This window comes from Siphateles boraxobius, unplaced genomic scaffold, assembly GCF_051911475.1.
Source record: "Siphateles boraxobius isolate OS27281-9 unplaced genomic scaffold, OSU_SipBor_1 19, whole genome shotgun sequence".
Taxonomy (NCBI): domain Eukaryota; kingdom Metazoa; phylum Chordata; class Actinopteri; order Cypriniformes; family Leuciscidae; genus Siphateles; species Siphateles boraxobius.
In genome coordinates this window covers 2,032,362-2,043,788 of record NW_027508799.1, presented here as the reverse complement: position 1 = coordinate 2,043,788, position 11,427 = coordinate 2,032,362, and the positions used below count along the sequence as shown (strand labels likewise).

The 11,427-nt window shown below is 43.5% G+C and overlaps 5 non-coding genes across 5 annotated transcripts; all 5 read right to left on the bottom strand.

Moving 5' to 3' along the window:
• Positions 1-6,332: 6,332 nt before the first annotated feature.
• trnaq-cug (transfer RNA glutamine (anticodon CUG)) lies at positions 6,333-6,404 on the bottom strand. Its single transcript has one exon. It is a non-coding gene; the product is annotated as a tRNA-Gln (tRNA).
• A 4,093-nt stretch (positions 6,405-10,497) lies between these two features.
• Positions 10,498-10,569, bottom strand: trnaq-cug (transfer RNA glutamine (anticodon CUG)). Its single transcript has one exon. It is a non-coding gene; the product is annotated as a tRNA-Gln (tRNA).
• A 241-nt stretch (positions 10,570-10,810) lies between these two features.
• Positions 10,811-10,882, bottom strand: trnaq-uug (transfer RNA glutamine (anticodon UUG)). Its single transcript has one exon. It is a non-coding gene; the product is annotated as a tRNA-Gln (tRNA).
• A 90-nt stretch (positions 10,883-10,972) lies between these two features.
• On the bottom strand, positions 10,973-11,045 carry trnaf-gaa (transfer RNA phenylalanine (anticodon GAA)). Its single transcript has one exon. It is a non-coding gene; the product is annotated as a tRNA-Phe (tRNA).
• A 256-nt stretch (positions 11,046-11,301) lies between these two features.
• Positions 11,302-11,373, bottom strand: trnap-agg (transfer RNA proline (anticodon AGG)). The gene has a single exon. It is a non-coding gene; the product is annotated as a tRNA-Pro (tRNA).
• Positions 11,374-11,427: the final 54 nt, after the last annotated feature.

Sequence of the window (11,427 nt, the reverse complement as noted above, 5' to 3'; positions counted from 1 at the left end):
TAATAATTAATGAATATTATTATTATTATTATGAGCATAAGCATTATTTTTTTTTATACAATTGTGAATCACTTTGAATTGCCTTGTGTACAAATTGTAAATAGTGTGATGAACTTATTAATAAGAAAATAAATAACACTTCTTGGTACAATCTTGCTGGTATCATGCCATGCTTAAATCGTTTTGTTTTGTTTAGCTTTTGTGGCAGAGATTACTAAGAAACACCAAATATAACATAAAGGCGTTTATGACAATTCATAATAATATGATCATCAAACAGATCTAAAACTTAAAATGGTATATCAAATCGTTTTGGTATATCTTTTATAACATAGTTGAGAATCATTTGTTGAAACAAAAAAACACTTGTTTTTGCCTATTCATGTCTTTTTAAATATGTATAACATAGTATTTAAAAAGATAACATAAATATGTATACTGGTGTATAACATAGTATAGTATAACATGAATTAAACTTTTTTTTTTAAAGGTTTTAGTAAAAATCTTCTTGTGGTCAAAATAATGTAATGAATGACACAAAAAAATACTAAATTAACAACAACAAAAAAATGGTTTAAGGAGGATATAGCTTAATTAGCGGTCGGCTAATTATCTTGACAGTAGTGGCATGTTTTTTACTGTATATCATGGTAAAGTTGCAGGTTCACATGTACAGAAGAAAACGTGTGCTATTACACGCTAGCTAGCTTTATTGGCATGTTTAATTGTCTAAAAACAAACACTGTTTATGAATAAATAATGATCGATTATACAGTCGTGAAGAATAGACTTACCTATTGCAAAGATGACGATAATTACTACTGATGACGACTACTTCCTGCTCAGCTACTGTTCGGACGCTCTCGCTTACTGCTCCGCGCTTTGCTCTATTGCTTTTATATTTCTATAATTTATCTCCTTTTATCACCTAATTTTAACTTCAGCAAATCAGCACAGTGCTCAAACGCTTGGATTACTACAAAAAAAGCAGAATTATTTAATTCGACCAGCCTCCCACTGAAAGCTTACATTCCGGGGAAGAGAAAACACAACTGCCTACATTCATAAGGATAAGAAAATGCCTCCTCTGGAATCTACTTGCTGCTCCAACTGCCACAGACTTTTACAAAGGATTGCAATTCTTGAAACAAAGTTAATTGCGGGACCACCAAACCAGACGGAACACACAACAGAGCTTCGTCATGGACGTCCTCAGCATACAGCCGGTGAGTCCCATGAATCTAGTGCTTCTCGACAGGCCATACTGAGTGTAGAGAAACAAGCCGATCGTTTTACTAATCGATGGCACAAACAGGGTGCGAGACCCAAAGGCACTCGAGACATCAGATTGTCACGAGCATCACATATTACTGCAGTAGCATCCTCTACCCCAGATACGGCTCTGACAAGGACTGCAAACACTGGTCTCCTACCACCGCCTATACATCTTGAGAACAGATTTGAAGTATTAATGAATGAGGAATCCCCAAATTTGATGAATGTGATCGCACACAGACAGAATCAGCCAGTAGCTAACACTGATGCTAACTGGGGCTCAAGGTCGAGCAGACAGCGGCACTCAGCTCACAGTGCAGCCGAGCCCAGGACTCTGATAGTGGGCGACTCCGTAATCAGAAACATTAATAGCAGGGATACAACAACGTGCTGCCTTCCACAAGCAACAACTTCTGATGTAAACAGGGAACTTCAGAACATTCTGATGAAACATAAGACTGCAAATCGACTCATCATTCATGTGGGGAAGAATGATATTCATAAAGAGCAGTCGGAACTTCTTAAAAAGGATTTCAATGAACTTTTTGAAACACTTAAAAGACTGAAAGTTCAAACATTCATCAGTGGACCACTCCCAGCAAGAGGAACAAACAGGTTTTCACGGTTGCTTGGGCTTAATACATGGCTGCAAAAAACCTGCAATATAAAAGGAGTGAACTTTATTGACAACTTCAATCTTTTCTGGAGTCAGAGGCAACTGTTTCAACAGGATGGCCACCACCCAAACAAACTTGGTTCAAGAGTGCTAAAGGACAATATCTACTTCTCCCTCCGTCATCCTTCTGCAATGTGTGCCAATCCACTCAACCTGAATGGCACACACACACCTGGATACAGTATGAATGACCACAGGATTTCACTTCAGCACCTGAATGGACATGCGGTTGACACATCACACAAGGACAGTGATAACACCACTCAGCCACAACAACCTCTGCTCACGGACACAATCTCACCTGAGCCCTGCCCACAGAGCTCACCACAGACAGACTGTGACATACCAGCACTGCTCCAAGATACAGCACCCATAGACGACTTTCTGGAAAACAGCCAGGGAAACCAGGACAGCATATTACAGCCTCCAATAACACCAGAGCAAAAATCCCTCTCACCGGAAACATTATCACTCTCTCCAGCATCTCCACTTCTGTGCTTCTCAGAGAAAATGGAACAACTGGTGCATGCTGGAACTAGACTATCCCACTCTTTTGCTGCGAGCTCCCAGATACCAACCAAAAAACGCCAGGCCCCACAACCACCAAAGCCTGCGGGCCCAGCTCGCCCTCCCCCTCCTCCTGTGAGAGCTCTTCGGCCTCTGCCACAGCGCCAGGGCCCACACCCTCCCCCAGCGGCTCGAGGTGAACCAAAAACAACTGATACCAGCTCTCAGTGATATGTGTCGGGTCCCCGCTATGATAACAATAACTTTCTCAAATGTTTACAGAACAAGCGGGAACCCAGTGTGCCTGTATCTTTTTCTATTGCTGTTCGATTACATGATAGAAAGTCTAAGGCCTTCAAAAGCCGTACAGCAAACCCATCTAATCTGGTGCCTATTACACGACATACCAAGATTGCTGTGGGGACAAAAAGTAAGACTGTTAAGTTAGCACTTTTAAACATCCGCTCACTTAAAAATAAATCACTTTTAGGCAACGACTTAATAACCACATACAACCTGGAATTTATGTTGCTAAATGAAACTTGGCTAGAAGAAAGTTGCAGTGCAACAGTCCTCAATGAAACAGCCCCTCCTAACTTTACTTTTATGAGTGTCTGCAGAGCTGTCAGAAGAGGCGGAGGTTTAGCTGCTCTTTATAAAGATGTCTATCAATGTAAGCAAATATCATTTGGGAATTACCCGTCTTTCGAGTATCTCGGTATTGTGTTAAAAGGTGCTCCACGCATTTTACTTATCAATGTTTACAGGCCTCCAAAATACTCTCCAGCTTTTGCTGAGAACTTAACAGAACTGTTATCAACAATTTCCTCAGAGTTTGACTGCTTTGCCATTGCAGAGATTTTAACATTCACATAGATAATGCAGAAAACAATATGGCAAAAGAAATCAAAACTGTTTTAAAAACTTTTGATCTGACTCAGCATGTACATGGACCCACACATAATCGTGGACACACTCTAGATTTACTTATCAGTAAGGGTCTAAACTTTTCATCAATTGTTATTAAGGATGTAGCACTGTCTGATAATTTTTGTATTTTCTTTGATATATTGATCTCTCCTGCCATTGAAGCTAGATCTGTGTCTGTCAAGAAGAGATGCTTAAATGAGAACACTAGTGTACTATTTATGAAGGCTATATCTTTAACACCAAGCATATCTGCTGACTCTGTTGATTTTCTCCTTGATTCTTTTAACTCAAAAGTTAAGAGTGTAATTGATGATATTGCTCCTGTGAAAGTCAGGAAGAAGAGTGGCAGACAAAAAGCACCTTGGAGAAACTCAACAGCAGTGCAAAATATGAAAAGACAATGCAGAAAAGCAGAGCGCATGTGGCGGAAGACAAAACGTGTAGTCCATTATAACATCTACAAAGACAGCATCCATGCTTTCAATAAGGAACTAAGCAAAGCTAGACAGACTTTTTTCTCGAATATTATAAACAGCAATATAAACAACACGCGCACTCTTTTTGCTACTGTAGAGAGACTGACAACCCCCCCAAGCCAGATTCCCAGTGAAATGCTCTCAGTGAGAAAGTGCAGTGAGTTTACTTCTTTCTTCTCTGAGAAAATCAATAATATCAGAAAGGTGATCAGCTCATCCTTGAGTTGCGCTGGGGTCAGGCAGATCAGACAACAGCACGAGAAAGTAGCCACTATGTCTGATTTCGAAGAAATTGATGGCAAAATTTTGGAAGAAACCGTACAGCAACTAAAAACATCAACCTGCGCCCTTGACGCACTTCCCTCATCTTTTTTCAAAAATGTGTTACACAGCTTAGAAGCAGATCTCCTGGAAGTGGTAAATGCCTCACTTCTCTCTGGGAGTTTTCCGACCTCCCTGAAAACTGCTGTCGTCAAGCCCCTCCTGAAAAAGAACAATCTGGATAAGACCATATTAAAAAACTATAGACCGATATCAAATCTTCCTTTCATAGGCAGGACATTGAAAAAGTTGTCTTCAATCAGCTGATCAAATTCTTACGCTCGAATGGATACTTTGACCATTTTCACTCTGGTTTCCGACCGCACCACAGTACAGAGACCGCGCTCATAAAGATAATAAATGATATTCGATTAAATACTGATACAGGCTAATTATCAGTGCTGGTACTACTCGACCTCAGTACTGCATTTGACACTGTCGATCACAAAATACTTCTTGACAGGCTGGAAAACTGGGTCGGGCTTTCTGGGATAGTCCTAAAATGGTTCAGGTCATACTTACGAGGCAGAGGTTATTATGTGAGTATAGGAGACCATAAGTCTGAGTGGACATCCATGACATGCGGAGTCCCTCAAGGCTCAATTCTTGCGCCACTCCTATTCAACCTGTACATGCTCCCAATGAGCCAAATAATGAGAAAGAACCAAAATCGCTTACCATAGCTATGCAGACGACACACAGCTCTACTTATCCCTATCGCCTAACGATTACAGCCCCATTGACTCCCTTTGCCAATGCATTGATGAAGTAAACAATTGGATGTGCCAAAACTTTCTTCAGTTAAACAAAGACAAAACTGAAGTCATTGCGTTTGGAAACAAAGATGAAGTTCTCAAGGTGAACGCATACCTTCAGTCTAGGGGTCAAACAACTAAAAATCAAGTCAGGAATCTGGGTGTGTCTCTAGAGTCAGACCTTAGTTTCATTAGTCATGTCAAAGCAATAACTAAATCAGCATATTATCACCTGAAAAATATTGCAAGAATTAGATGCTTTGTTTCCAGTCAAGACTTAGAAAAACTTGTGCATGCTTTCATCACCAGTAGGGTGGATTATTGTAATGGACTTCTCACTGGCCTTCCCAAAAAGACCATAAGACAGTTGCAGCTCATACAGAACGCTGCTGCTAGGATTCTGAGCAGAACCAGAAAATATGAACACATCACACCAGTCCTCAGGTCTTTACACTGGCTGCCAGTTACATTTAGGATTGATTTTAAAGTATTATTACTGGTATATAAATCATTCAATGGCCTAGGTCCTCAATACATTGCAGATATGCTCAGTGAATATAAACCCAACAGATCACTCAGATCATTAGGATCACATCGGCTAGAAATACCAAGGGTTCACTCTAAGCATGGCGAGTCTGCTTTTAGCTACTATGCCAGCCGCAGCTGGAACCAGCTTCCAGAAGAGATCAGATGTGCTCCTACAGTAGTCACATTCAAATCCAGACTCAAAACACATCTGTTTAACTGTGCATTTACTGAATGAGCACTGTGCCACTGTTCGTCCGACTGTTTGCACTGTATTTTATTTTATGTTTTAATTATTCTGATTTCATTTGATTATTTCTGTATTTTATCTTTTATTCCAAACTGTTTTAATTATTCTGATTTCTTTTGATTATTTTAATTTCTTCTATGTAAAGCACTTTGAATTACCATTGTGTATGAAATGTGCTATATAAATAAACTTGCCTTGCCTAATAATAGCGGTCGCCGATTGGTCAAAAGTAAGCCACAGGAGCAGAGCCAGGAGAGAAACGCGATTGGTCAAAAGTAAGCCACAGGAGAGAAAGGCGATTGGTCAAAAGTAAGCCACAATAGAGAAACACGATTGGTCAAAAGTAAGCCACAGGAGAGAACGCGATTGGTCAAAAGTAAGCCACAGCAGAGAAACACGATTGGCTCACGTGGGCTTACTTTGGGCTTAATTTGGCTCAATCGGTAGGAAGCAGTAGGCGCAAGCGAGAGGTAGTGGGATCGATGCCTGCATTCTCCAGTGCTGTCCATCCTTTTTACGCCCCCCTTCAAGGGGCACTACCTAGATGAGCTCTTGCGGCTCAGTGCTGCCGAAAAAGTTTTTTCAAACGAGGTACTGCACACATTCCTGGCAAAAGCAGGTCCCACCGAGATTTGAACTCGGATCGCTGGATTCAGAGCCCAGAGTGCTAACCATTACACCATGGAACCTTGGCGTGTGGCAACTTTTCCCATGAGTACCAGGATTTAAGTCATCGAGTCCAGAAGCACGATAGCAAGGATTTAAGTCATTGAGTCCAGAAGCACGATAGCAAGGAGCAAATGAAGCCTTTGCTTTTTAAGCCCATGTTTCCCCAATTCCGACTCGGTTTGAGAGTGCCAATTTCACCGCCACGTCAGCAGTTGCGCATCACCTCTGTTTTTTCCCTCCCTTCCGCAAAGAACCTAAAAAGGTTCCACCGAGATTTGAACTCGGATCGCTGGATTCAAAGCGCAATTTTTTGATTAAATCTACAATTAAAAGGTAGCCAGTGCAAAGTTGCCAGCAGAGAGGAAATGCGTCCTGTTTTTTGTGGTCATTGGAAATCATGCTGCAGCACCTGCACACGTGCTAGGGATCGCGCCTCGTCTTTGTCTTTGAGAGCGATGGACACCTCCTCTCTATCATCGAGGGGAGTTAGCTCAAATGGTAGAGCGCTCGCTTAGCATGTGAGAGGTAGCGGGATCGATGCCTGCATTCTCCAGTGCTGTCCATCCTTTTTATGCCCCCCTTCAAGAGGCACTACCTAGATGAGCTCTTGCGGCTCAGTGCTGCCGAAAAAGTTTTTTCGAACGAGGTACTGCACACATTCCTGGCAAAAGCAGGTCCCACCGAGATTTGAACTCGGATCGCTGGATTCAGAGCCAAGAGTGCAAACCATTACACCATGGAACCTTGGCGTGTGTCAACTTTTCCCATGAGCAGCAGAGATTTAAGTCATTGAGTCCAAAAGCACGATAGCAAGGAGCAAATGAAGCCTTTGCTTTTTAAGCCCATGTTTCCCCAATTCCAACTCTGTTTGAGATTGCCAATTTCACTGCAACGTCAGCAGTTGCGCATCACCTCTGCTTTTTCCCATCCTTCCGCAAAGAACCTAAAAAGGTTCTACCGAGATTGGAACTTGGATCGCTGGATTCAAAGCCCAAAGTGCTAACCATTACACTATGGAACCAACACTTCCTGATAGCTGGCTGTCTGAGAGGCAGATAGCGATGAGGCTAGGTGGAATCAGGTAGACTAAACGAGGCGGACGTGGTTCCTCTGCCGAAACCCGGGATATAAATATCCTGGTTGCCCTAATCAGGCTGAAGAGATTAAAAGCAAAGCCTAATAATGGGCTCGTCCGGGATTTGAACCCGGGACCTCTCGCACCCTAAGCGAGAATCATACCCCTATACCAATGAGCCGAAACATACATCCTCCCTGCTGCTGCCGAGCCATTTCAGCTTGCATGGCTTAAAGCGCAATTTTTTGATTAAATCAACAATTAAAAGGTAGCCGGTGCAAAGTTTCCAGCACAGAGGAAATGGGGCCTCTTTTTTTGTGGTCATTGGAAATCACGCTGCAGGACCTGCACACGAATAATGAGAAGCTTACTTACAGGAGCCTGGTCTGCAACACTGGACCCAGTTGATGTTGCAGGAGCAGAGGCAGCACTTGGCTGGACAGAAGGCTGTGGAGGAGACTGCAGAGGAGGCTGAGCAGGGCGCAGAGGAGGAGACTGCAGAGGAGGCTGGGCAGGGCGCAGAGAAGGAGACTGCAGAGGAGGCTGGGCAGGGTGAACAGGAGGAGACTGCAGAGGAGGCTGGGCAGGGTGCAGAGGAGGAGACTGCAGAGGAGGCTGGGCAGGGCGCTGCAGTCCTGTGGGTGGCTGTAGTGAGGATGGTCCTGGTGCAAAAGGACAGGGGTTGAAAGCCTTGCTGGAAAGATGGGAGATGCTCTTTCCAGTGGACAGGAAGCTCTGCAGGCGACTGGGACACCTGGCCAGGGGTCCACAATGCTGGAGGAGCAGGATAAGGGGCAGGAGCAGGGGCAGTAGCACGAGCCGGGGCAGGAGCAGGGCCTCTCGAGCCTGCAGTGGCTGGAGAAAAAAGAAAAAACTTACCCACTTACAGGGTATGGCTGGAGACAAAATCTTTTGTGCCAGCTGTGAAGCAAATAATTGCCTCCCCCGCGCCAACAGGGCCTTCACATTGGTCGCCAGCAGTGGGCTGTTTTTAGTGGCAGTAGGTGGAGGAGGAACAGACACAGTGGCAGTGGGCACAGCAGCAGTGAGGACAGATGCAGTGGGCACAGTGGCGGTGGGCACGTGGGCTGGAGCCTGCCTCTTCAGCACGTATGCTTTGAAAAGGGCCATATTGGTGTTAGGCCCGGCCTTTGCCTTCTTCAGGTAGGTGATGAGAGCCTGGGCCTCCTTGCTTGGGTCCTCATACACCTCCATTATTGACCTACCCTTAAAATCCCCAAACTCCACCATCAGACACCAAGAGTCTCCTGTCCTCTGGGCCTCCTGCAGCATGGCCTGTTTTTTTCTGATACACCTCTACAGCCTCGCCTACCTCCCTGATCTGCGAGGTGTATCTGAGGAACAGGTGTTTGTTGTCCGACAGCGGGTTGTCCCTCTCCTCCTCCCCCAAAATGCTGCTGACCAGATAGCAGGCATACCACAGTGAGTTCTTCAGCAGCCACAGGAACCTCTGACCCTGGTGTTTCCCAAACTGGATCTTGCAGTGAGCCAGAACCAGGAACTGGTCTCCAGGATTCCCTCCATTCTGCCTCACAAAGGCAGTGGCCTCAGCCAGGACCTCCTCTTTACACCTGGCCCTCCCTGCCAACACGATCTTCCTCCTATTGGCCTCCTCAGTTGGCCCCATAAGGAGTCGACCCTCAGAGGTTCTTCGTAAAACCGGGTATGCATACATAATCTGAAAGGACACAGGCATAAACAGAACGTTACATAGCTGTCATATTCCAACTGAAAGTATTTTACTACAGCATTTTTTTTATGTAATTAATTATTATAATATTATAATAATTAATGATTATTATTATTATGAGCATAAGCATTATTGTTTTTTATACAACTGTGAATCACTTTGAATTGCCTTGTGTACAAATTGTAAATAGTGTGATGAACTAATTAATAAGAAAATAAATAACACTTCTTGGTACAATCTTGCTGGTATCATGCCATGCTTAAATCGTTTTGTTTTGTTTAGCTTTTGTGGCAGAGATTACTAAGAAACACCAAATATAACATAAAGGCGTTTATGACAATTCATAATACTATGATCATCAAACAGATCTAAAACTTAAAATGGTATATCAAATCGTTTTGGTATATCTTTTATAACATAGTTGAGAATCATTTGTTGAAACAAAAAAACACTTGTTTTTGCCTATTCATGTCTTTTTAAATATGTATAACATAGTATTTAAAAAGATAACATAAATATGTATACTGGTGTATAACATAGTATAGTATAACATATATGAATTAAACTTTTTTTTTTAAAGGTTTTAGTAAAAATCTTCTTGTGCTCAAAATAATGTAATGAATGACACAAAAAATACTAAATTAACAACAACAAAAAAATGGTTTAAGGAGGATATAGCTTAATTAGCGGTCGGCTAATTATCTTGACAGTAGTGACATGTTTTTTACTGTATATCATGGTAAAGTTGCAGGTTCACATGTACAGAAGAAAACGTGTGCTATTACACGCTAGCTGGCTTTATTGCCATGTTTAATTGTCTAAAAACAAACACTGTTTATGAATAAATAATGATCGATTATAGAGTCGTGAAGAATAGACTTACCTGTTGCAAAGATTGCAAAGATGACGATAATAACAGTGGTCGCCGATTGGTCAAAAGTAAGCCACAGGAGCAGAGCCAGGAGAGAAACGCGATTGGTCAAAAGTAAGCCACAGGAGAGAAAGGCGATTGGTCAAAAGTAAGCCACAGGAGAGAAACACGATTGGTCAAAAGTAAGCCACAGGAGAGAACGCGATTGGTCAAAAGTAAGCCACAGCAGAGAAACACAATTGGCTCACGTGGGCTTACTTTGGGCTTACTTTGGCTCAATCGGTAGGAAGCAGTAGGCGCAAGCGAGAGGTAGTGGGATCGATGCCTGCATTCTCCAGTGCTGTCCATCCTTTTTACGCCCCACTTCAAGGGGCACTACCTAGATGAGCTCTTGCGGCTCAGTGCTGCCGAAAAAGTTTTTTCGAACGAGGTACTGCACATATTCCTGGCAAAAGCAGGTCCCACCGAGATTTGAACTCGGATTGCTGGATTCAGAGCCCAGAGTGCTAACCATTACACCATGGAACCTTGGCGTGTGTCAACTTTTCCCATGAGCAGCAGAGATTTAAGTCATTGAGTCCAGAAGCACGATAGCAAGGATTTAAGTCATTGAGTCCAGAAGCACGATAGCAAGGAGCAAATGAAGCCTTTGCTTTTTAAGCCCATGTTTCCCCAATTCCGACTCAGTTTGAGAGTGCCAATTTCACCGCCACGTCAGCAGTTGCGCATCACTTCTGTTTCTTCCCTCCCTTCCGCAAAGAACCTAAAAAGGTTCCACCGAGATTTGAACTCGGATTTCTGGATTCAAAGCCCAGAGTGCTAATCATTACACCATGGAACCAACACACTCTGCTAGCTGGCTGTCTGAGAGGGAGATAGCGATGAGGCTAGGTGGAATCAGGTTGACTAAAAGAGGCGGACGTGGTTCCTCTGCCGAAACCCGGTATTGAACCAGGGACCTTTAGATCTTCAGTCTAACGCTCTCCCAACTGAGCTATTTCGGCCAGATACTTGTATGGTTTAGCCAGCAGGGATGTCTGGGAGACCGCCCGTCATTTTCGAGAAGAGCAGAGCGAAGGTCCCAGAGAGAAAATGAGTGGCCCGTACGGGGATGAAAACCCACCACCTTGGCGTTATTAGCACCACGCTCTAAGCAACTGAGCTAACCGGCCTCTCTCTGGCACATTTTATCCCCAATTTCTCACAAATATCCTGGTTGCCCTAATCAGGCTGAAGAGATTAAAAGCAAAGCCTAATAATGGGCTCGTCTGGGATTTGAACCCGGGACCTCTCGCACCCTAAGCGAGAATCATACCCCTAGACCAACGAGCCGAAACATACATCCTCCCTGCTGCTGCCGGGCCGCAAACATTTCAGCTTCCATGG